This window comes from Dermacentor silvarum, chromosome 9 (assembly GCF_013339745.2).
Source record: "Dermacentor silvarum isolate Dsil-2018 chromosome 9, BIME_Dsil_1.4, whole genome shotgun sequence".
Lineage (NCBI taxonomy): Eukaryota > Metazoa > Arthropoda > Arachnida > Ixodida > Ixodidae > Dermacentor > Dermacentor silvarum.
This window is the reverse complement of record NC_051162.1, coordinates 37716450-37742250: the sequence shown is the minus strand read 5'-3', so window position 1 is coordinate 37742250 and position 25801 is coordinate 37716450. Positions and strand designations below refer to the sequence as shown.

The following is a 25801-nucleotide window of genomic DNA, read 5'->3' as shown; positions in this document are numbered from 1 at the left end:
GCGCCAAGCGCGCCACAACAAAGCTTTAATCGTTGCGCTCCCACATCGTGATACAACCCGAACGGCATTCAGACATATCACTGGGTGCTTGAATAACTTTCAATTTATGCGTAGGTGAAACAAGGTACAAAAACGGAATCCCACGACACCCCTCGCCACCCATGCCTACCTTAGCCCAAGTGGCGGCACAACAAGGCACGCATAACAAGGTGAGAGCAAAAAAAAAAAAAACCACCGCATATCTACGGGGTGAATGATGATGAGTGGGCGAAGCTCCGGAGGGAATCATCGGTAAACCGTGAATCTTCCGTGTAATTCGCCCAGTCTCGCTGCACTAAATCGAACGATTGACTTCCACCAATGACATGCGCCATATGTGACATCATTCCTATTCTATAACAGCGCCCTTCATTATAATTGCACCATCTCCCGCTTAAGGGGACGCTAGCACAAACGCGTTAGAAACGTGCAGTACTCTCTAGTAAGGGGGAGAGGCCACAGCGTCTGACGCAGCCGTTTACACATGCCGGAACGTGCACAGCGTTTGCCGACGCCATCACATGACTGCTGAGAGAGTATAACCCCCGTATTCATAAACGCTCCTGGACTTGACTTGCCACCGCCTTCAACGCGTTTCGAACGCGCTGCCCAAGGCGGTGGCAAGTCAAGTCGAGGAGCGTTTATGAATACAGGGGTAAGGCGGAGAGGCCACAGCGTCTTACACCAGCTTCTTACACGGGCCGTAAACAAACGCGTTAGAAACGCGCAGTCTTTCGTTAATGTTGGGTATTTATTGTTATCGTGGTGCGTGTGTCCATGCGCTTCGTGGCGTAGTGGTTAGCGCCGCGCGTTCGGAAGCGAGGGGTCCCTGGTTCGATTCCGCGCTGCGGACAGAACTTTCGGAATTTTTTTTTTTCATAAAAGTAGACGTGGCTACCTACTACGATGACGACGACTACTACTACTACATACTACAGAGGAGGGACAGACCCACACCCTAAGGTGGTGGTGGTAAAAAGCATTTATTGTGTGTAAAGAGAGGTATGGGCCCCCCTGTGGGGCCCTGCATACTGGGTGGGATCCTTAGGATCCCACCCTAAGGAGCTTCGCCCCTAAAAGCTGCCCTCCTCAGCGACTGTAACTCATCCTTCTGAAACCATCAACGAATATGCTCACGCCAAGTCTGGCCCGCACAATTCACGACCACTGGCTCCAATGTACGCACCATGTGCGCGCCCGTTTGAACTTGTACGAACGCGGTGAACGCCTTGGACGGCCTGGCTAGCGTGACCTAGATTATGGGAGAGTGTCCAAAGCGCCGCGCGAATGCATGGGAGGAGCGAGGACCTTTTTGTGTGAACTTCCGCGCCGCGGCGCTGCTGTACCGGACTCATACCCGTAGTCATGGCTAGGTGGCGTATGCCACCGCCCGGTTTAAAGGGTTCAGCCTCATCCATCCACCCATCCTTCCATCCATCGTACAGGTGACATACGCCACCTGTACTAGGTGGCGCATGTCACCGCCCGAATTAAAGGGTTCAGCCTCATCCATCCATCCATCCATCCATCCATCCATCCATCCATCCATCCACCCGTGGGCTTTCTCCGCTGCGGAAACCGCGCTATAGTGCCTAGAATATACTTATATTCTAGGCACTATAGCCGCGCCAAGGCGGCGGGCGTCTCTTACGAGCCTGATTATCTGATAGTTTGGTTGCTATTAGCCAACATCGCAATAATTTGGGATATATTAAGTACCACGTTACCGCAAGGTAATACCGCAGTGACTCACCGCACAGAGAACGCGTTTGCCGGCTGTGAATGCGGGTATTTTGTCTATTTCCATCTAGCTCGCTTGGTCCGCGCTTACGCGGCTGTTTGAGTAACGCATTCCGCGCGCTTACTTCATTTAGTTATGCGTGGAATGAGCAACGTGAGCATGCTGCAGAAGAAATCAAGCTGGAGATCGCGATGACAACCAGGAGAACGTGGGAGATATGGCTAGCTCATGCTAACCTTTTACACACTATCGTTCCGTTTCTTTTATTTTATGCATTCGATTTGTTTTATAAGACTGGCTCCCGAGCTCTCCTGTTTCTTTATTAAAGCGAAATCCTTAACAGGCTCTTGGGAAGCGTAATGTGTCCGTCGGTGGGGCCGCGGTACCAAAAATAAATACAAACCGCGTAACTCCCGCGTCTCGTTCACTTGGTATATATTCCAAAGTATACCGTGATAAGGCGCAAATGTGTGACTAAGACGACCGATGGGTCATGGCATTAGTAACTTGACATACTTGCATTCACGTCGCAATTAACGACAACAATATCATGTGTGGTGCAAACCCGTATTTTTCAGCCAGAAGTCCCTTTGGTGGTGTGGGTGTAACGATATATATATATATATATATATATATATATATATATATATATATATATATAAGAACGTGTTGAATGCCAATATTTGTCGAACTTGCTCATATATCACGAAAAACTGAGAGCAAAGGTAAAGGGTAATAATGGTAATGGTAATTTCTGGGGTTTTACATCCAAAAATCACATTTTCAAAAGATGAAGCGCCAACAGTGACAGCACACTAAGAAGGAACAAAGACAGGAAGCGCCTTGTCCTGCCTTTGTTCCTCCTTAGTGTGCTGTCACTGTTGGCGCTTCATCGTTTGAAAGCTATGTACCATGCAACTAGCCCCACAACGTGTTTTACTGGCAAAAATCACAATATGGCTATGGGAAACGCCGTACCCTTCACTTCTCCTTAGCCAGCGGAAGAGAACACTATTAATTCGCCTTTATCGCCTAATTTCTTCTGTCACATTCCCTTCTTCTTCTTGATTCTTTTCTATTTATACTACTTGCATCTTTTCTCACCCTCACATAACTGTTTTCTTTTCTCTTTCATCTCTTTATCCAGCTTTCGTTGTTTGGTGCCCTTGGTTACGCTAACTACGGTGGGGCGTTGCTCCGGGGGTACTATTCGCGGAATGTGTGGACTCCATCCTCATACCTGTATCATCATCATCGTTCTTCTTCGCGCTCCCCTGCACACGCCTTTTCGTTTGTTTTCTGTACCACATCACATTGTTTTGTGTTTCTTTTCACTTACCTTCCGCCTACTCTTTAGATATTTCCCAGCTGCAAGCCTTTTTCAGCACATCATTGACCTCCTATTCCTGGATTTTGGGCCACCTGCATACTACCACCGGCCCGCACCTGCCTGGTCTTTGTTTTCGATGGCCTGCCTTGCCGCCTTGGACATCTTTCCTATTCATCCTACAGCCCTTCTTTTTTCCCTCTTTGTATCAAGTGCTTCTGTGAGCTATGTTTTAATAAATGCAGTCGAGATGCATCCGACCATGCCGATGCTGACCTTTGGGAATATCGAGTTTTTCGTTGCCAACGCTCTCATCTTGGCATTTCGTTCGGCTCTTCTCGCAGTTGGTTTTTTTCCCCATTGGCTTTTTTTTTTTCAAAACTGTTTTGGGTTCATACCCCTTTTCATTTATGTTTCATTGGTTCAAACCTGCGATACCTGTGGTGGTGCGGGTTTCCCTCATTTTTATTTAGGTTGTTTTTATGCAACGAGGGGCACAAAAAATAGCCGTATTGGAGGGCTCCGGTAATTTAGACCGCCTGGGGTTTTTTAACATGCACCTATATCTATTACACGGGTGTTTTATGCATTTCGCCTCCATCGAAATTTAAGCCGCCGTGGCCGGGAATCGAACCCGCGTCCTCGATCTTAGCAGTCCAACCTACCATATAGCACGGCGTGTTTAGGTAAAGGGTACGCGAGAAATATACGGCGGCAAAAAACAAGACAAACCAAAATAAATGAAACGCTAACAGTGCAACATTGTGCAAGTACGCCTCATTTCATAACTACGAGCGAACGTCAGAAAACGAACGTGATGCATTGCGCATGCGCAACTCGTCTTTCGCCTTCTTGTATTGCAAGAGCGCAAACACTAAGCGAATTTTGACATGCAAGTAACTTTAGGAATATTTATTGCGTATGCTCGCTGGTTGGTACAGAGCAAATATACTTACTGATAAATAATTACGTACTTGTAGTTACGTAATGAAAGAAGCAACTAATCACCAGAACATAAACTTCTCATGTTTTACTGGTGGAAGGTAACTATTTTAGGGATATCTAGAATCAATAGCGGTATTTGTAGTGCATCAAAGATTGTAATTTTCAAGACGATTTTCCACTCAATATAATTCGAGCGCAAACATCATCACGCGCCATGAATGCTTGTTAGTCTATGTCAAAAATCACACGTTAAGCAATAACTATTATATTATGAGGAGTTTATGTTGTTATTTTCAGAGAGAATTCACGGATTAATAAAACAAGGCTAGTGCTGGAATAACTTTTGCATAAGAAATGAGTAAATAGCTAGGCCCGTAGTAGCTATTTATTCATTTCAATGTAGAAAAATTTATATTTGTTCACCTTTTTTATGTTTGTTTACCTATTGGCTGGAATGGATTTTCTTTCGAATGTGTGAATTGGAAACCAGCTTCGCTCACGGTGAACCTTAAGGTACATCGTGCGCGAAGTTTGTATGGAAGAGATAGCGTACAGCACAGTGGCGCACCAACGGGGGGGGGGGGGGGGGGGGTGTTCGGGGGTTGTAACCCCCCCCTCCCCCTGAGGCTGACTTAACCCCCCCTTTTGTTTAACCCCTTTTCTTTCATTACGCATTTGAGTACTGCAACTAAGATGTGAGATGCGCAATCGTCTGCACACTCGCAAATAACGCATTTTTGACAATTTCCCGTGAAGAAATTGAAATTAGAGCTGTTTAGATGGTATTGGCAACCTGTCAACCCCCCCCCCCTCCCTGGCAGAGATCCTGGGTGCGATACTGGTACAGCAAGAATTGTTCGTGTACGCTATCTCTGAAGCGAAATAGGCCAACAATAGACAGTTTTAGTTTAGCGTGGTTACCGGAATAGCGGGCGTACCGGAATAGCGGGATCGAAGTGCGCATGCGCAGAACGCTAACCGACCCATACCGTTTACCGTGCGCACGCTATTTCTCAGAGTTAACGTTACCGTGTTAGCGTGGTGTACGTAGTGTACGTAAAACATGGCGGCGGTCCCGGTCGCCCGCTTCGAACTGAATTTGGCGTTGTTTTTGTAGAATTCACTTCGTTCGTAGCAAATGACTGCGTAAACGGCTTTTGCTTAGTCTCATGCCGCTTCGCCGAGAGAGTGTTATGGCTAATCTTGAGGAATTTTCGAGATCGCTTCTCGTTTCGAACGCGCCTAAGCCTAAGGAGAGAAATTTTTTCGAGATGCGAGCGCCATCTGTCGCTAAAGTCGGGAGATAGGCGCGACGACGGCATATGGCCTCTGAGATGGGATAATTTCGGAGGCTGTGGTAGACAGCTTGTACTGCTTGTCTGTTTCGTTGCAGATCGACGGACATGTGAAGTAAAAATACAACGCGCTCCTGGCTTCCATCGCGTTGCCTATCGCACTTTCCGGACGCACACACACATAGAATTAGGTGCCCTGTGTATGCGAAATTCAAAGCGTAATGCAATAGCGTCCCGCACGTAAACTACGCTATCACGCTATACTAAAACTCTCTTTCTGCAAAGTTCGTTTGCGGAACGGTAACGCTATTTCCCGTAACCCCGCTATTACGCTAACGCTAAACTAAAACTGTCTAATATTGCGTCGTTAGGGCCGTCTTTGCTCTTTCTCTTGCTGCCCTTACGCCTTCTCACGGCGCTCTGTTCATAATAAAGTATTGTCGAGGCTAAAAAATAAGAATAAATACATATGCATATGGCTCTAAACCACTACCGACCGTGAGCGAAATGCACGTTGTGGTGAGCGAAGCGGTCACTGCACGCACGTAAGTATTTCACTTGACTGCGCAAGTATTTTACTTTTTTCGTTACTCTTATTCTTGCAAGCATGGTGCTATTGCCTGTGTACGCATGCGAATAACGTTTCTTTTTTTTTTACGTTCTTTTCTTGCGCGGGCTCATTTAGCACGTTTCTACGCACGCACAGTTACCGTAATACCGTTCCCGAACTCTAGCACCGCAGCTAGGCCGCACTGATGAGTTTGATACGTTAGTTTTTGAATTATCTTGCTGCCCAAGCACAAATAAACGCTAAAAGATGGGTAAGTTCCATGCAGCACCACACTGTTTAGGTTAAATAGAGCTTAAGTGCTTTGCGTGAAAAATTAACGCAAAAAACTACAGCGCGTAGCAGACGACCCTCGCTTCCCGCGCACTTCGCGAGCGCGAAAAGCCCACGGGTCCGGAGCAGCAGCGGCGCGGCGCGGCAGTTCACAGAAAAAGGCCCTCGCCGGAGCCGGCGCTTTGGACACACTCCCATATTCTAGGTCGCGGTACCTGAATCGCGGGGCTGTTTTAATCAGCGCTACGGGTCACACTTTCAATTTCGCAATAAATGTAACTAACGGTGGCACTTAACAACGAACAAATATTAAAATTTTTTGCATGTTTGCAATGTTTGAAGCTCCACAGCATGGTTTGATTTGATATCTACCACTGCGGGATCAACACAAGTTCCGGTGCCGCTTGTCATTTCTGATTTCGGTTTCATTGTTGATTGGATAAAAAGCGAGAAATTAGCGAGTGAGCCTTGTTACTATCAACCTAATTAGGTAAGGCCAAATAATGTTAAATATTTTATACTGCATTTCAGCAAACTCTCTAACGCTAATGGTCCGCAAATTTTAAAATCGCAGTTAACCCTAACCGGCGGCAAATCGCCAAAACACAGGAGCCGCGTCGGGTGAGACCTCTAGCGGATACTCTGTTGTCAGCAAGGCTTAGATCAGTGTTTTATCGTGTCCCGGCGTTGTCGATGTGCGTCGTTAATGTTCGACCCTTCTTGCTGTTCGCTACTTCGTCTTTGGTCGATTTTCTTGTCTGGAACATCATCGTGAAACCGTGAGTCGATTATACGCACTTTCAAAATGCTGCTAACATCGACCGTTTAAAATGGCCTTTCGGTGGTTTTGAAGCTGACTCGATCGTAACGAAACACAAGAAATGTGTTTATTTCTGCACGGGGTTGCTTGTAATTCGGTCCTGCTGATATTTGAATGTCAGGCGTCGTCTAGTGTGCGAATGGGTGGGATTAGGCAGATGGATTGTGTAGTTCTGTCGATCTTGCTTCGCACAGCGGTCAGCTGTTACGAGTCTACTGTGTAGATCAGGCACTGCTGTTCCTTTCGGTGCACGGGTGCCTTATGAACTGTTTTATCACTGCGAAGAAGAAGAAAAAAAATTTTCTGCGTAGGGATTAGCCGTACTTCTGCAACCTGTGGAGCATGCACTTTGGCATTGGTGGTATGCTACAATGACGCAGTAGTAATTTGTACTTGGGATTAGTCATATTTTGATTTGGTAATATACATGGGTTGCACGTGGGGGCGTCAGTTCCGGCTTACAGAGCGAGCGATCGAGCGCCATATTTAAGAACACGACGTCAGGCTACAGTCGGGCTGCCGCGTGCTGCGCGTGCTGCGCGTGCTGCTTACCGCCGCGCCGGAGCTTGTCGACATGGCGAAAGAAAACGTGCCCGCACTTTGCCCTTCGTACTTTCAAGAGCTCGTGGGACCGACCCGGGTGCGTTACCGAGCGAAAATTGATATGTGCGATGGCATCGACCCCTACGAACTGCGCATCGGTGAGGACGCTGGACCGAACATCGATCTCTGCCTTCTGTGACACTCGGCGACATCGTCAGTTATTTGGTGCTTCCATCAAGCCACGTCACTCTGCAGCAGATGAAGGCCTACAAATCACTGGACGGCCACAACTACTTCACCAGCGAATGGGTAGAGAGTGTAGCAGCAAAGCAGCTTGCATCGCAGCGTGTCATTGTTCTAAGCCAGGTTAGTTGACGCTTTTTAATGTTACGGCCGATGTGAATGTGCATTTTTCCAACGTCGCTGCAGTTGTGCTCGTTTGTATTACTTTTGTGCGCTACGGTTTTGTTGCTTACGATGGCCGCACGCGGCAACGATAAAAATGATCCAGTGGTCAGAAAAAAAAGCATAAATTGTGATGATATGACCAGCGAAATATCGGCAACCTTTATTGAAAGCTAGAGCTGAACGCTCATTTCTGGAGGCTTTCTGAGCTTGCCTGAACCTAGTAATGCACAAGTAAAATCAAAATCATCTAGCTCCTGTAACATTTTAAGTTAGTGTGTTGATAAGGCAGCATGGAACTACACAGCCTGCTCTGTTGTATTCAGCAAATCTAAGCTGTCATTTGTAAAACAGTACTTAGTGAGATTTCAATCAACCTTTCAGGTCAAGCACTCCCATCGCCTACGAGTCACCGCTGAAAGTGTGGATTTTGGCCAGAACAGATGGCACTGTTACTACCGCTCATTGCACTTGCATGGTAGGTGTAGGTGAAGCGTGTTCGCACGTTGCCGCAACACTTTTCGCTATTGAAACTGCTGCGAGGCTGAGGGACTCTGTGACTTGCACAGAAAAGAAACGTCGAAGGCTACCACCCCATATCCGAAATGTCGAATTCAAGAGGCTAAGGGAGATTGACTTCTCATCAGCGAAAATGAAGAGGAAAATGGACAGCAATACAAACAGCAGTTATGCTGAAGAAGCCCCATCTCCACAACCAATCCCAGCTCCAACGAAGGCAGAGATTGAGCAGTGCTTTGCAGCAATAGCAAAAGCAGGGACCATGCCAGTGTTGTTCATGCTACATGAAGAATATAGCGCACTTTATTAGCCACCACAAGAGAAAGAACCTGTGATCCTCTGTAACCTTACGTGTGAAGAGCACACGTCTGAGGATTTGTCTGCCCTGGTACGCCGGGCTGAAGTGTTTTTAAAAGAAATGGTGATAACAGAAGAGATGGTGCAGCATGTGGAAGCCACAACAAGAGAGCAGTCCAAATGTGCCATGTGGTTTGCATATAGAGCAGGCCGGGTAACTGCTTCTGTTATGAAGTGTGTGTGCAGCACAAGTCTGAGCCAGCCGGCAATTCGTTTATTGAAAAGAATATGTTACCCAGAGAAAAACAAGTTTTCTGCTGCAGCGACAGAATGGGGACGGAAGCATGAAGGCACTGCCATGTCCGCCTACCAGAAACAAGCAGTGCAGCACCACACCAATATGACACTGAGAAGAGTTGGTGTTTAAGTACAAAGTATCCCCACCTTGCTGCATCCCCAGATGCTTTTGTCAGCTGTTTGTGCTGTGGTGAAGGCATTAGACAGCTTTAGTTTAGCATTAGCGTAATAGCGGGGTTAAGGGAAATAGCGTTACCGTTCCGCAAACAAACTTTGCAGAAAGAGAGTTTTAGTATAGCGTGATAGCGTAGTTTACGTGCGCGACGGTATTCCATTACGCTTTGAATTTCACATACATAGGGCACCTAAGATATGTGTGTGTGTGTCCGGAAAGTGCGAGAGGCAGCGGAATGGAAGCCAGGAGCGCGTTATATTTTTACTTGCCATGTCCGCCGATCTGCAGCGAAACAGACAAGCAGTACAAGCTGTTTACCATAGCCTCCGAAATGTTCCGATCTCAGAGGCCATATGCTTTCGCCATGCCTATTTCCAGACTTTACCGACAGGTGGCGCTCGCATCTTGGAGAAAATTTCTCTCGTTAGGCTTAGGCGCGTTCGAATCGAGAAGCGATCTCGAAAATTCCATAAGATTAGCCATAATACTCTCTCATCGAAGAGGCATGAGACTAAGCGAAAGCCGTTTACGCAGTCATTTGCTACGAAGTGAATTCTACAAAAACAACACCAAATTCATTTCGAAGCGGGCGACCGGGACCGCCGCCATGTTTTACGTGAACTACGCAAACACGCTAACACGGTAACGTTAACTCTGAGAAATAGCGTGCGCACGGTAAACGCTATGGGTCGTTTAGCGGGTTCTGCGCATGCGCATTTCGATCCCGCTATTCCAGTACGCCCGCTATTCCGGTAACCACGCTAAACTAAAACTGGCTATTGTTGAGTTCAAATGCCCCTACTCTGTGGCAGAGTCTGGGATAGAAGCTGCGTTAGGAAGCAAAGGTTTCAGCCTGGAGACTAGTACTGACGGACTTCACCTGAAGAGAACTCATGGCTACTTTTATCAGGTGCAGACACAACTGGCAATGTGTAGTGCAAAGTATTGTGACTGTTTGGACACCTCTTTCAGTGCATATAGAAAGGATAATGGAAGACAATGCATTCTTTCATGGAATTGTGGGATCTGCAACATAGTATTTCACACATGTTGTCCTACCAGAGATATTTGCAGGGTATTTCACCCGAAAAGATGCACTGGAGGCTGGCACTAGCTCCCAAAAATCTGTCTACTGTTACTGTTAAGGCCCAGAGACGGAAAATGGTGGCATGTGAAGGGGAACTCTGCCGATACAAATGATTCCACTACACCTGCATTGGACTAAAGCGAGCGCCGTAGCAGAAACTCTGGTTTTGTGCAGATTGTGAGCCACTAAGGAAAGCATTGGAGAATCGCAAAGGCAGGCGTTCAGGTTTTCAGTGGACAGAAACAATTACGAGCACTATCCAATCGTTTGTCTCTCCACATGAATGTCACCATTTTGGCTAAATTTATATGTTGCATTGTACACATCCGCACTGGGCTCAAGTGAGAAAGTGCTGCATATTACTTTGTGTATCAGACAAGCTTGTAGCATGTGTAAAGTAGGAGAGATTAGAGAAAAATGATCTCTGGTATGACAGAAAAATTGATGATGAAAGCAAAATAACAAAGCATACAAAAAGCAGAAAAACGTTTAATGCACAATGAAAGCATCAAATATACAGGATAAAACTCTGCAATGATGAGGAGTGCTAGCTCATTTGTCAGACAGCTGCAAAGAAATATCGGCTTTTAATGCGCACTTCATTTCATTTAAACATGAAGTATGTGCTGTCAGCGAATTGCAATTGAAGTGTTTGAAGAAAGAATAAAAAGATCACACTAGTCTCTGAACTGTCATCAGGTTGTGGCTTCAACTACATTTGTTTTTATCACTGACATCATGTGACTCACATCAAAGGATTCGAAAGTGATGCCATTTGGAAGTCTAATTTCTTCTGTGCATTTTTATGTAATTAAACAGTGTGTGCAAGTAAACATGAAGAAATATTTTCTGCATGCAGTCAAAATGGCCAGAATTACGGACACACTTCAATGAATGCATGCAAGTACTGCCATCTGCAAACTAACACGAATGTGTCAGCAAACTTAGCCACATGGTTTTGGATTAGGAGGAATGACAGACTGGCAGGAATTAGTGCACAGCACACGACAGCAATCTTGTCGAGTGGAGTGAACTGGTGTCCCGCTTTGCGAGTCGCATACTCTAGTGGCAGGGCTGACTTCATTATAACATACTTGTTTCTAACCAGGCCGATTACCCTGCGGGAACGGAAGTAGTTAGTTGATGCACTTGCGAGCCAAGCTGTCTGTTTAAGGCGCTGAGTTCGTCAAAGTGCTGCTCTAACTGTAACGGAGTCGAGACGGTTGCCTGACAACGGTCGATGGCAGATACGAAAGGATGGGAAGTATTCATGATCTGGTCTGCCGTTGTTGCTAGGTCTTCAATGGAGGTTACCCAAGGTGAGGCACATAAAATCATCCATACCTGATTCGGTAGACACTGAATGAAGAGCTCACGGACGATTTTTGAGTCCGTTGAAGATGAATTGCCTCCGAGTAGCAGGGTCATGCGACGAAGCAGCTCGGTCGGCTTTCGGTCGCCAAATTCCTTCGATAGAAGCTGTTGAATGCGTCACGACTCGGAGTCAGTCGTGCGTTGAAGTAACTCCCGTTTGAGGATGTCGTAAGGCTTGTCGGGTGGGGGAGTGAGCAAAACGTCGCAGATTAAAGCTGTGGTGGTCGAGCTGAGTGCACTCACGACATAGTCGTACTTGGCCGTTAACGGTGCGATGTGGTGATGGCGGAACTGCGCTTCGATGTGGAGAAACCAGAGCTCACTATGTGCGGGCCAGAACTCGGTAAGCTTGAGTGTGGCGATGGAAGGTGCGGCATTGTCTTGGGAGTTTGATTCCATGGCGTCTGAAGAGAAGCGGCGGGACGAATAGTTGCGATGCAGGATCACGTCCGGGTCACCAACTTGTGGGAACGGAAGACTCTGAACAAATAAACATTTATTCGTCGGGGCAACTAAGCTGATGTTGCGGCCATGATGTCGAGCTTCTTCTTTTGTCTTCGTCTTCGTTGGACGCGAAGCACACTGTCCACTGCAACCCTTTCAACATGTATTCTAACATTGGCAAGTTTCCTTGTCTCTACATCTACTGTCGAGAGTTGCCTTTTGCCCTTTGTGAATGCAGGAATGTGCAGCCTTGCACAGACCTACAGTGTCCGCAATGTTAAAGCCTCAATCAGCCAACACCACGTCCCCTTGTGACAAATGGTCAAGAATGCCACTGAATTCGGTAATGTGCTTGTCAGGGGTCCTTCCTCCCTAGCCCTCAGAAATAAAAGTGATCACCCCCTGGGGGCATATTCCTATGAGGTACTTGGCTGTGTTTCTGCACTTATTCTGAGACCAAGTCTCACACCTAACACCACGTCCCCTTGTGACAAATGGTCAAGAATGCCACTGAATTCGGTAATGTGCTTGTCAGGGGTCCTTCCTCCCTAGCCCTCAGAAATAAAAGTGATCACCCCCTGGGGGCATATTCCTATGAGGTACTTGGCTGTGTTTCTGCACTTATTCTGAGACCAAGTCTCACACCTTGGCTTTAGAAATGATGGCCGCTCAAGTTTGATCTCGAAGCAATCGAGTACTACAGCTACCTTTTCTCCGAAAGAATCGAAAAAGGCCTGTGGCATTGTCCTTTTTATAGCATGCCTTGAGGGCCATGCTATTAATGGCCGAAGTCTAGCAAATGCAACATGCAGCCATTTGTCGAATATTCGACTTACAGTTGATTCATCCACACTGAAACGGTAAGCAAGGTCTTGGAATGGCAGATTCAACCTCTGCTTCATCAGGAACACCAAAAATTCCTCGAACTTTCCCAATGAGTTCTGCGGTGTGTGCTTGACACACACCTGCACAAGGTTGAACACTGACAGAAGGACCGCAAAATTCGGAAGTCCTGTGTAAAAGGCCACCTTCTCGGGCTGTTCACGAAGGGATACCTCTGACATTAACACAGACTGTTTCTGGCTTTTCAAAGTGGCCAACTCACTGGTTACTTTCTGGTAGTCCTCTTGGAGCGCCTGAAGATCTTGGCACGTGAGGTCGGTTTGCATGTCAACTTCTGCAAAAGGTAATGAAACGAGTCGGAAGTGCACATCAGCATGAAGCCCAGGCATGACATAGGACACCCTTGAACAGTACGAAGTACAACAAGTACGGTATTTGTGATTTGTAGTGGATTTAGATTTTTAATAATTGTGCATTATTACATTGTGATTTGTGGTAAGGAAGAGATGCTATTTTCTGCAGCCATTGTAATCAGCACTACTCAGTGTCTTTGGGTTAAAGTGAAAGGTAATTAAACAGTGGAAAGAATAAGAATTCCGTAGTGGAGGGCTCAGGAAACATTTGACCACCTGGGTATCTTTAATGTTCACCCAATCTAAGTACACGGGCCTTTAGCATTTCACCTCCCTCGAAATGAGGCCGGGATTCCATCCCGCAACCGTCGGATTCGCAGTCAAGTGCCATAACCACTTACCCGATTTGGACTCCAGAATGGGGCCAACTGGAGAGAGCTCATCGCGCTCTGGTTCTGTGTCCATGACAGGCAGCACGAGCGATGTTGCAGGCTCCGTGGACGGTCTGCTCGCTGCGACAGCATCCAGCTTACTTTTCCGTCGCTGTTCACGGCAGTGAAAACGCACGGTTGCTGCGGCAGTAGTCTGGTCATAACAGCCGTGGCCCAGTTGTAGACTCAGTGCCCAGGCGGGGTTTGTGTGATCCATTAAATTTGCAGGTTTCCCTTTTGAAAGAGGATACGTACACGTATGTTGCACAGTTAAGCCACAGTTAACAATTTCGGGCACGTTTTTTCGAGGGAAAAGCTAGTCTGAACGTCGCTATGGGAGAAGCAATGAGAAGCAATGGGAGAAGCGATGCAAGTGCGTCAGTAAACTGGTTAAACCTGGGCATAACTTGAAAATACCCGTACCTATGATGAAGTGAAGACTACAGACACGGATGTATTTCTCGTTTTTCAAGTGTTCTCTGTTATGCGTGCCAGCCAAGCATTCCGGCGCTTTTCGGACAACAGCCTTGTTCGTGCGCACTGATTTGTGATAATCGCGGGCAAGCTAAACATTCTAAGGTTTGGCTGTGCCTTGTCTTTAGAAGAACAAGCTCCACTTCTTGTTCTGCAGCCGAAAATAGCGCAAATCGTCATGTTGAAGCCAGAGACGCGTCCACAGAACAGATCTCGCCGATGCGAACCTCCCCACTACGACTCCAAACAGCTGCAATTGTGCTCAAACATGGCGGTTTCTGGTCCTCTCGTTCCCGGACGTGACGTCCGTGCAACCCATGTACTGTTACTATTTGAAATATTTAAGATTTGTGCCCTGTTGTGAAGATCAGTGCCCTCCCTTTTGCATACATTGCGATTGATATAGTTCTCTCGCGGGAGGCATAACATGCAATAAGTGTTTGCTGTGATCGCTAATGTCAGCCATGTGTTTGTGCCGCTACCTTCTCAACTGGAAGTCCGCACGTGCGTTGCCGGCCAATGGCAACTCGTCTGGCGTGCGGCGCCATCTTGCACGCTTACAGCTGACAGCGTCTCAGGCTCCGTACTGTAGAGATTTTAATATTCATTGTGCAGCAACATGTGCATAATCTACATAAAGACGCGTAAATTACAAGCATACGCTTCTAATTTACCAGTCTTTTAGGAGTGGATGTATGCATATGATGAAGCTGTTGGGCACATTGGCTATGTGTAATGTGTATCTTTCCACTGAATGCAAACAAGACAGAAGCTTGGAATGACGGGCAGTGGTAGAACAAGTAATGTAGCTAATGCCAACATTTAAATTAGGGTACTTTTAATTTTCAGGGCAAGCCTGACAAAGACAGGTAGTCTTGCTGAAATGTTGGCTCCAGTGACATTTGTTCTACCACTCCTTTTTATTGAATGTGTCGTAATCATTATCCATACCAGCTGCTATTGATATCAGCCATAAACCTCCTCATTTAGTATTTCCAAAGTAATCACACCATAGCTGCCCAAATTGAAATTGTGAATTACAAGCAATATCTCTCTCTAGCTGCAACTCTTGCCTGATAATTTAGTTTTGACATCTACATACAGGGATGTGCAGACACCGCTTAAGATCTTAGAAAAAAGATGATTATTGCACGTATCACTGCACTGTTCTTGCTCAAATTTAGTGCAAAGTTCACATTTTTTAGGTCTACGTTGTCCACTGTAACACTTGGCACAATCACTTGCCTGATTTTTAAGAAAGCAAATTGCAAAGTCGCCTTCGTTTATGGGGATGCAAGCTGCCGCAAAACGGTGCAAGCATAAACTTGTGTCACTGCCTGCTGGCAGCTGCAGAAAGCAGCCATTCAGAGAAGGTAGCAGGATGTTTTAGGGGAGCGGGCAGCATGTGGCAACCCTCCCTGAATCGCTGGCTTCTACAGCTGCTGAAAGACAGCGGCACAAGTTTATGCTATCACCACCTTCATAGCAGCTTACATCCTTATAAACTAAGGAAACTTCACATTTTGTTCTTAATAACTGGGAAAGTGCCAAGTTTTACATTGAACGGCGTAGAACTCAAAATGTGATTTTTCTGCGAAACTTGAGCAAGAACAGTGTAGTGGCAAGTACAAAACATTTTTTAGAAGATTTGAAATGAAATATGCACATCCCTGTGCAAAAGACACCATGATGATCTCCACTTAATTACGTTGACTGCAGCACAGAGAGGTAAAAGACTTGCTATATCCAGAAATATTGATATATTCTCAATAAATGAATTCAGTGTTGTCCTTGACCATGTTCCCCATCCCATGGAACACATTTACTGTAGTGTGCCACTGGCTACCTGTTATCCATATTACTGCACCTGTGTTCAACTGTACCGCATATTTATCTCAATACAGTATCATACTCGGATGGGATGCTTGATTCATATGGCTGTTTTTCTCTCTGTCTACTGTGATGCCTTAATGCCGAACAAGTCACACTAGAACACTGCAACTTGGTCGTTGCATGTACAACTGCTTGTTTGGTTTATCATTTATAATTGTAGGTTTTCTAACTGATGGGGGGGGGGGGGGTTGGTGGTGCAATATGAGCTCAGCTATATTTATGAGCTGTACTTACACCATTGGTGTAAAGGATACAAAAGAAAAATTATGGGTAGTTTAATCGATTATTTGTCTCATAATTTATTTTGTATCAATATATTTGTTGGCATAGAAAATTGCCACTTAACGCCTTGTTGCTCTTCTTTTATTTGAATTGCCAAAATTGAGAAGTTAACTTAATTCCACGTGACCTCCCTCTCTGCAGCACTCTGAATCATGCAGTGGTGACAGCGTGTTAGATATTACAGTACAAAATAGGTGGCTCTACTCTGATTTTTTATTTTTGTTATTCTTTTGCTTACAAAAGCTCTTTTTTCACTACAAATGACAAATTAATTACAGAAGCCTAAACCATCAACCAAACTCCAATTAATATGTTCCTTTAGTATCCATTTAGGCATATCATGTTCACTGCATTTTAATTGGAAGGTTGCACACTAACACAAGTGGTTGACACCGCTCCTGTATGCACCTTAAATCTATGGGGGTGATGGAGTGCTGTGGGCATTACGCCATTAATTGCAGGTAGGTATAGATTGCACCCTTATCAGGCTATTTGTGACTTTCTATCCTACAAAAGTGTAGCCAGCTCTAATAATACGATACTTTTGGTGTGACTAACAATAATCATGAATATGTTGATGCCACTTTCCAAAATAGTACTAACCTAAGATGAAAAATGTGCAGTATTTCGCTGATGTAAATGATTTTGTCATTCATTGCCCCAAGGTTGAAGGCTGGGCTAGATGGTCAATGTCCATCATTAAGGATTTCGAAGCAGAACAACTGTTGCAAACAAGGAAATTGGAGAAGACACTGTCTACTTTTTTTATGTAATCTGTGTTGCATGTATGTCAGCTATTAGCCCCGAGAACTACCTACAGGGCCGGGAGCGGCAACGTCAGGGCATGGACTCACGCCTGTCTGCTGCCATTCGGGCGCTGTCCGGGCGCCTTCTGCAGTGTTTCCATTTGTTCGCTGTTGTTCCCTGTGCTTGTATACTTATGACGGTCATCTCAAATAAATTTTAAGATGTCTTCTTCCGCGCACACTTATTCAAAGAGCTTATTTCCTAGACGACAATTTATTTCTCTAGGGCAACACTGCAGTGCCAGCCGAAGTAGCTCAGACCAGCCCTTTGCGTGTTTTTCATGCGCGGAGCTAGATTTTGCAGATTGAGGGACTAATAAAAAAGCATAAATAGCATGTGAATAATAAAAGAATAAACGCATAAACATAGCACATAAGAATCTAGTTAGGATACCATACCTGCAGTGGTGCAACGAGCATGTCGCTATGCCTGCTACATATGACTGCTGCATTTACTTTGATTTTAACCCAGTAAAACGTGTTTGCTTATGATGAGTAGCTCATGGTATATGTAATTTTTCATTTCCTCACAGAAATGCTCGGCAGTAACACGAGGACCTGACAGTGCAGTTTAGATTCAACCAGCACCACTTGTTCCTTTAGCTGCTTCTCAAAAGTAGGCTGTTCTTCACTGGTTAGTTCCAAGTGGCAGTAATTTGAAGTAAAGCTAATTGAGGCTTACAGCTATTTACAGAATATGCAAAGGATTGTGCGAATGTTTATTCATTGTTCCATGCTACACATTCAGCTCACTTGTGCAATTTACTGCTGCTTGTTTCTTGAGGAACACACATCACGAATCTGTTTGGCGAACTGACAGGCTGCTCGGCCCAAATTTTTTAGTGAAATATGCCTTTTGGACCGTATGGCTGCAGCTAGAAAGAAGCCAAAGCCTCATTCATTAGCAGTATGAGGCTTATTGAAGATATCATTATTCCCCTGTGGAGGTCAAAAATCAAGTGAATTCATTTGAGGCTTGTGGTGTCTTCTCTATGAGGCGGGTATGTGAGGTTCTCTTTTATGTACTCACAAAGCGAATAGTTAGTTCAGTTTGTGTAGTTCGAGACATGGTGAGGCAGATGGCGTTTGAACTTTCCTCTTCAGCGTAGCCTAAGCTGCGCTGTATAGCGTCGAGTATACCTTAGGCATTGCGATTTATTTTATATTGTGAGGCAAGTATGTGAGATCTTGGCCTCTTACAGAAGCTGAATTGAAAGCCAAACATTTTGTTGGTTTAGACTTTTTCTCCACAGACATAGATTTAGAGGTCTTGTTATAGGGCTTCTAATTCTGCTTGTTACTTCATTTGGAGTAATTGAGACATTTTTTATGGCAAGCTGGTTACATGACCATCTAAGAGAACCCATTGGTTGTTGAATACAAAAAGAAATAATTTTCTATGAACTTTGGCCCTGTAGCTTGAAATATAGCATTGTCTCGACCACTCAGCCACGATACCAACATGATTGACACTGTGAATAGCATGTCCTTGCAAGGTGAAAAACGCATTTCACTACAATTTTCTCATTAATCTTAACACTGGTTGGATTTGAGGAACTCTGCAAAGCAATAATAACTATGTGCTCTCTCACAAAGTTAATAGAAATGTTTTGGAACATCCACAAAGAAGGATGAAAGAGTGCAGTTGCAAGAGGCCTGAGGAACATGAAACGTTTCATGTGGCACATGTACATGCTCCGTTTTGAGTGGCACTAAAAAGTGATGCAACTTGTGGTGTGACATTTCTGATGCATTTGGTCAAAGTAATGTTTATTTAAAAAAAATGAAAGCTTGTGGTGAGAACTGTGTGCCAAACAATAAGGATGATGATATCAGTGCCTAGATGTGGGTTAGAATTGGATGAACCAAGTAGAAGATGCTATTACTTGTAACAGTTGATTTGTAAGTTAGGGCAATGTATCCCAGGATTCTTTGAAAGTGTCTCTTCACAGCCTCATAAGTGATAAAATTTATCTGTATTTAATGGTTGTCTGGTACACAATAGAAAGCCTAGCCAGCATGCAGAAACACAAGGAGTTGCTTTCTCAAATTTATTAGATGTTGATCTATAAATTTTTGTCATATGGTTCTGACCTAAATTGTTTTCTGTGATGTCCATGTTTTCATTGAAAGCTGTTATCATGTTCATTGACCCAGAGGACCGCATCACTCCCTCTTTTTCGCTCTTTTTTTATATGGATGTATCAATTGATCTCGTTTCTAATATTTTGGGTAGTTCTTGTTTATAAACAAGGACTTACTTGTCAGTTAGCTGTTAAAGTCACGAAAACGCATCGATAACAATGTTAAACTTTTCATCAACAATGGCACATGCGAGTGTTTGTGAAGCTGTGCTAGATTTATGTTGCATAATTTTGCTTGTTAAACTGAAATAAAAACAATGTCTGCTGTTGTAGCAGAATCCACATTCTGGCAGTGCCTCAATGTCCACGTGGGGGTCCCAACTCCAGATTGCCACATGGATTTGGTCTGCAGTGGCGAGTGCTGGCAATGTTTTGCTTTTCTTCGCCATGTGGCAAGGGTGCAGCTAACGATGAGGAGTTGGCATTGGTAACAACTTAACGGTGACGATGGCAAAGGCATAATGGAAAAGATGGACAGGCAGACACAGCAAACTCAATTGTGAGTTTTTAACTGCTGTCGCAATAAAATAAAGAATGGGTGGCGGCATTGGCCTGAAGTTTCCTAACCAGTTCATGATGTCTGTTTTTGACAATGTATGTTTGGGTGTGGTTATTGTTTATCAGTAAAGAATTATTAATTGCATTTGAAAGGAAACAAAGGCTTAACCACCAAGTTTTGAGAACATTTATGTTTTCACATCTGAAGCTGTGCAGCTCTTGGGGCGCATTTTGAAATGGTCTCATTATAAAAGGTGGCAAAATTATTTGTTGCTTTTTCGGAGAATTCAGGTTCCATAGTAATTACTGTGTTACGGCTATCCAATAAAGCAATAAAGACGAGAGACAAATTTTCTGTCAGTATTCCTTCAAAAGGGAAAACTTCCAGTGGTAACTGTGCCTCAATTGGCCAATTGCTTGCAGTGAACTAAATTGTGCTCTGGGTGGCCAAACAGCATCACGCAGTGCACATTCACTTTGCTACTTTTTTCACAGTGACTCAAGCAGATCTGCTCACGGCGTCCATGGGTGAACCTTCGAGCACCATTGAGTATTTGGTGTTGGCCTGCGAAGTTCCACCTGCATCGTTAGTACTTTATATCTTTCGTTAGTTTTGGAAAGCTAGTGCAACAAACATTTGTTGCTAATCCTTCGCAGTCAGGTATCAGGAAATGCATGATGAGCACATGCTTGCGTGCACTGTATTTTTTCTTTGTGCGTTGTGGCACATTTTTGAAACTTTTCCAGCTACTGATAATTGCCCTTTGCAGCATCTGAATATGAGGACATAACTTTTAAGTGACACACTTTAAGGAGTTAACTTTGAACTTTGTCAGCGCTTTTTTTGTGGATTAGAGCATCGAGGATGAGATTAATTTATCACCGTGCTTTTAATGGAAAGTACTCTCATGATCTTCGTGAATCTCAAGATAATTTTAGTTCTAACAAAGAATACATCTCACCTTCGGTCGACCGGCAAATTTTCGCAAATGAGAGCATTGAAGAAGTGATGCCGAACTTAAGGAAAATAGTTCATGTGATGATTACTCAGTATGGGATGCTAGCTGGAAACTGTGTACACTCTACAAGGTGTTAGGAAAGAAAATTTTTCTGAAATATTTCTCTACTATGTGTTTTCTTCACTTGAGAGCACCTTGTGCAATGCGTTCAAGGCATGTGAAATAGTTCCTGACCATAATGACCGGAAGGGGGGCAAACCCTTATGACTGCAAAAGGTTAAGAGGTAAATTGTGTATATACACTTTTGGTCAGGTGTGATTTTTAAACATGCAGGGTAATCACAAGTTCCAACAGATGTTTGTATATGACCAGAGTGACACAAATATTTGCTTATGTGTTGTATGCGATGAGTGCACATGAAGTCTTTTATTTAATATCCTCTGCTGGTGAGTGCAAAAGAGCGGGCAATTTTCGTTTGCGTGGGTGCATCTTGTTAGCACTGTACTATCTCATACGAGAGCTTGTTTCTCATATTTGCCAGAGCCAGAAAGTCCTCAGAGAGAGATCTGGAGACTTCTTGGTGGAGACTCTTGCTTCTAATGTGCAATAACGTAGGCACTACGAAGGACGACATTCTTTGCTCCGTTAAACTGCCACGTAAACTTCCATCCAAACAGGCTCATCGCGGGCGATACAAAGTCCTTAATAGCCAAGTGGCAGTTGTTTTTCATCAGTGGTGGCCCGTGTCTCTGGGGCACTCGTAACATAAGGTTTGCCACTTTGCAGAGTGCCCTAAGCGGCCCTGTCATTGCCAGAGTTGCCAGCGCCAGGAGGTGATCTTGACAGTACAGGCCTTATGGGCCCACTCTGCGTATGCTCTGCCCAGCCATATAAATTACAAATGGATATTTTGCAATAACACGAAATCATGCTAACAACATGTCATTATTTATTGGTCTGGAGCCGCTAAAGCGGCATCTACTTAAGACGCCCCTCCCCCACCGCGCCAAGTCGCTTTGCTCTCCTCGGCAGGGACCCTATGTGTCAGTCCCTTTGGTTAAACATATGAAAAAAAAAATTCTGCTGCAGAAGGCAAAGGGGGAAATGATGTAAAAAAGCAGAAATAGTTAGAAAAAAAAGAAAAGATGAACACACAATTTGAACCGAAAACCTTGCAGTCATGAATGCAGAGCTTTGGCACGACACCATGAAACATGAACGGAGAGTGAGCTCGTATCTGAGTATTTATCCGCTGTTGCACAATGCAGCTCAGCTAGGGAAAAACATAGCAAAGCATGTCCTCGGCAGTACCTAGGGAAAGGCAGATTTCGAGAAGTGAAAGTCCTAGATGTCTCTCTCACAACTCATGCATGCGCCCAATGCCCAGGCAAATACAAGAAAAAAGGTCTCGTTCATCTCATCATAAGTATTAACTGAGCAGTCTTGCGAAAATGTGTTACCTCACCTTGTTACAGCATGGTACAAACATTTTATGCATTGTAACATCAAATTACCAACATACACATTATGTTAAATGTATGTATACATATATGTGCCATTTCTGATCTTTTGCTGCAGGTACTAGAACTTTGAGTTATGCAATGGTGCATATATTTTATTGTTTGTTTGTTTTGTTGTCTGAAGAACAAATCTTTTATGAAACTATAAGGTTTTTAAAAATGTGTCATCTTATACAGTTATCTTGCTCGTCATAAGAATCCTCGCATTGCATGTAGATTTTGTGCTAGGCGCATGACCGTCCTGCTACATCTGTGCTCACGCACTTCTCTCCATGTCTGACTTCTTATTCCACTATCTGTTTTATGCATGCATCATGTAACCTTTACCCTTTTCAAGGGAGTTGTTGCAATTTTGTGACATTCTATTCTTGTGCTTCTACATTGGAATAAAAACGAGAAAGATGTTCAGAAGGAGATGCGAGGCTTGAAATAATCAGCAATGGTCGAGGAAGGGAAGCCTCCAGCTTGGGCAAACGTTTTGACAAAGTGACTTGTCGAAACACTGGTTCCAGTCGGAGGCTTCCATTTTTTAACCACTTCTGATAAATTGGAATTAGACACTCAAAAGGCCCCTCAGCATGTTTGGGAATTGCAAATAGACAAGTGCGTTGTGTAGATCGCACACTGTCGATTTTGTATGCAACATATTAAACCCGCTGCATGATGCAAAAAAAGCTGAAATTTTAAACAAAAGCCCTGGTGCTCGTCCTCTCGAAGTAGCTCCGCTTTTTGTCGGATAATCAAGCTCACACAAATAAATGCCTCCGCATCAGATGCACTGCCTGCAATTTCTCCAATTGTGGCATGTGACTTTGGTAAATCGTGTAATGCAGAATGTGCAGAACTGTCTGGAAGGGTGCCACACAGCAAGAAAAAGGAGGTGGCGCTCATGACAAGTCCCTCAGCTCTGGTATGGAATAAGGCACAGAAGGAATTTCGCTTGCAAACACTAGTTGAGGCACAGGAGAGTTTTAATGCTGACAGTGAAGTTTGCCTCCTGGCAGCATAGCGACATGGCATTGTAACTATTATATTTTTCATTAAGGGACCAAACTGAATAGTGCTTGTCATAAAATGCTCTAGGCAGAGCGTCACAAATTTCAGTGTACAACTGAAATTTCCAGTGAGGCCTCGTGAGCAAGCCTTTAAGGAAAAGAAGGCGAGATCCTGATTGTTGGGTGTAGTTTCCCAACAAAAGCATGTTGGTGTGTCACCACCTAACACTTGGAAAACTACTTTCTGTACATTGGTGTTTTCAGTGAGGCCGAAGAGAGAAACTCGGCTGGCTACTTGTACAAGTTGCAGTAATCGTCTCTAAAATTGGTCTGCTCAATTCGCCTGCACTACTGTGAACCAGTTCACGGGGCGCACGATAAGTTCAGAAATTGTGCAGCTTGACTTCAACGGTGAGGGCACAATGCAACGCTTGAAATGAATAGGTGCGGGCACGCCGCAGGCTTTATGTTATGTGCACCGTACACATTAGTTTAAGAGGTACCGAACCGCAGGTATGGTCGGCTTCTGAGGTGTAAACACACCCAACATTGCTTAGACACAGTAGCAAGTGGGGTTTTAGCGGTGCTTACATTCATGTGCTGCATCATCAGCTGTGCTGCTGCTTCACACCTGTACGTGTGCACCAAGCGGGCACCATCAATAGGGAGGGTGCAGAAAAAAATGTTACAGTTTCGCCCTAAGGGTGAAGCAATGAATGCGATAGCAACACAGCAATGTCCTACGAAGTAAGGTGAGCGGCTTTGGTAGCAATATGAATTGTAGTAAACATGAGCTGATTAAGTAAGCAGGTGTGCTGCGGCGTAAGTAGACCGACATGAAGAGAAACTCGATGACCACGAGAAGGCGCGTGTGAAACAGTGGTGTTGATGACAAGCGCTGCCCGTGGGCAGCGCGTGCGAAGGGACACACCTGTAGCGCTGCACTGCCGATCCGGGCAGTATTACATGTGTAGCGTGCGTTGGAAAATGTGGCCCGACTATTACTAACTGTGGTGTGAGTGCGCACAAACATGAATAGATCACACTGAATGACTGCAGACAACGACTGTCAAAACGCTGGCAGCAAGCATACGCCGCAGCGGGCGAAGGTACGTGCGGTCTATCGCTTCAACGGAAACTGAGCGACGAATGCACCTAATGGTCAGAGCCGTGTGGAGATAAAAGACGGTGTGAGCGAGCGACGAGCGCGGTTGTTGGCAGAGTAGAAATGCGCCCCCCCTCCGCTCCCTCCGGCGCTCGCTTCCTAGCTTGCGCGTGGAAGATTGAGTGCGTTCGCTCTCCGTGACAGTGTGCGTCCCCGCATGCTTCCGCTCGGGCATACGGCGCGCGGCTAAGATTTTATCTATACGGAACCTCACGGCGACGACGACGGCGACGCCGACGGCAGAAATCCGGTGGAAGTGTCAATATAATTGCTATCGCAATAAAATGATGCACCAGCTCTGCATCTTTTAAAATGAATGATGTCGTTCAGAGGGTGGCATTGCTGAACTGCTGAAACAAATGGGAGGGTGCAGCACCTCATCAACCGGTTCGTGTTGTGCAGGCGAATCAAACAGACCTAATACCAACTGTTTTACGGGTTCCGTCAGATGCAGAGTAGCTTGTCTTTCAAATAAGAGGGCATAGTGTTAGAAAACTTGAGTATAGACCTTTTCATTGGGCGAGGAGGAAACGACACATGATGAGCCTTCCCTTCTCTCTGGATTGTGCGAGCCAGCGCGGCATGGCATGAATGTCTTGCCATTGCATGCTTTGTACGATGTCAGTTCATGCAAGGTCGTTGAAGAACCACTGTGTAACTTTTTGGTGCAGCGGTAACTACAGTGTGCGGAAATTTCTCTTGGCTGCTCAAACATGCAACGTGCATCATCAGCCGCGGTGTGTGTGTGTCGTGAACTATTTTGGCTGTATCAGTTTTCGTGCGACGAAGAGAACCGGCATCTGTGAATTGCCAGCATGAATTGGAAAATATTCTCATTATCTGATCGTTTGGTGTGGCAACTAAAGCATAAAGTGCTCGTGTATGGCCAACCTAATGGAATCTCGAAATGACTATGCACCAGTCATTATAAAGCATTTGCGTCAGCCACCCTCATGACGACGAATGCGGGAGCGCTGGCATGAGCGCGTGCCGAGCACGAGCAAGAGTGCAAACTGAGGGGCGCCAACAAGCCAGCTGCGAAAGAAGACGCTCGAGCCAATGCTGATGATAATAGCTTTTTGCATACACGGACGTCACCGAAATCTGTGCCTTACCACAAGCTTTCGCTTGAAGAGTTTACATCAGTATACTTTCATGTCTACCATTCTGCAACATGTTGACTCATCACCAGTTTTTTTACTTGTCCGTCTGACTTTCCATGTTTCATATTTTTTGTGCACCAGTTTAGGAGGTTTGTCGAGAGCATACAGTTCTTTCGTGCTCAAGT

The 25801-nt window shown here is 45.0% G+C and overlaps 1 protein-coding gene across 1 annotated transcript in view; it reads left to right on the top strand.

Annotated features, from left to right (window-relative positions):
* Positions 1–6773: 6773 nt before the first annotated feature.
* LOC119464708 (uncharacterized) overlaps positions 6774–25801 on the top strand; it is a 42995-nt gene continuing 23967 nt past the window's right edge. The window contains exons 1-2 of the mRNA XM_049655267.1: positions 6774–6967; positions 20369–20459. The gene's annotated coding sequence lies outside the window, so the exon portion shown is untranslated. The remainder of the gene's footprint in view (positions 6968–20368; positions 20460–25801) is intronic.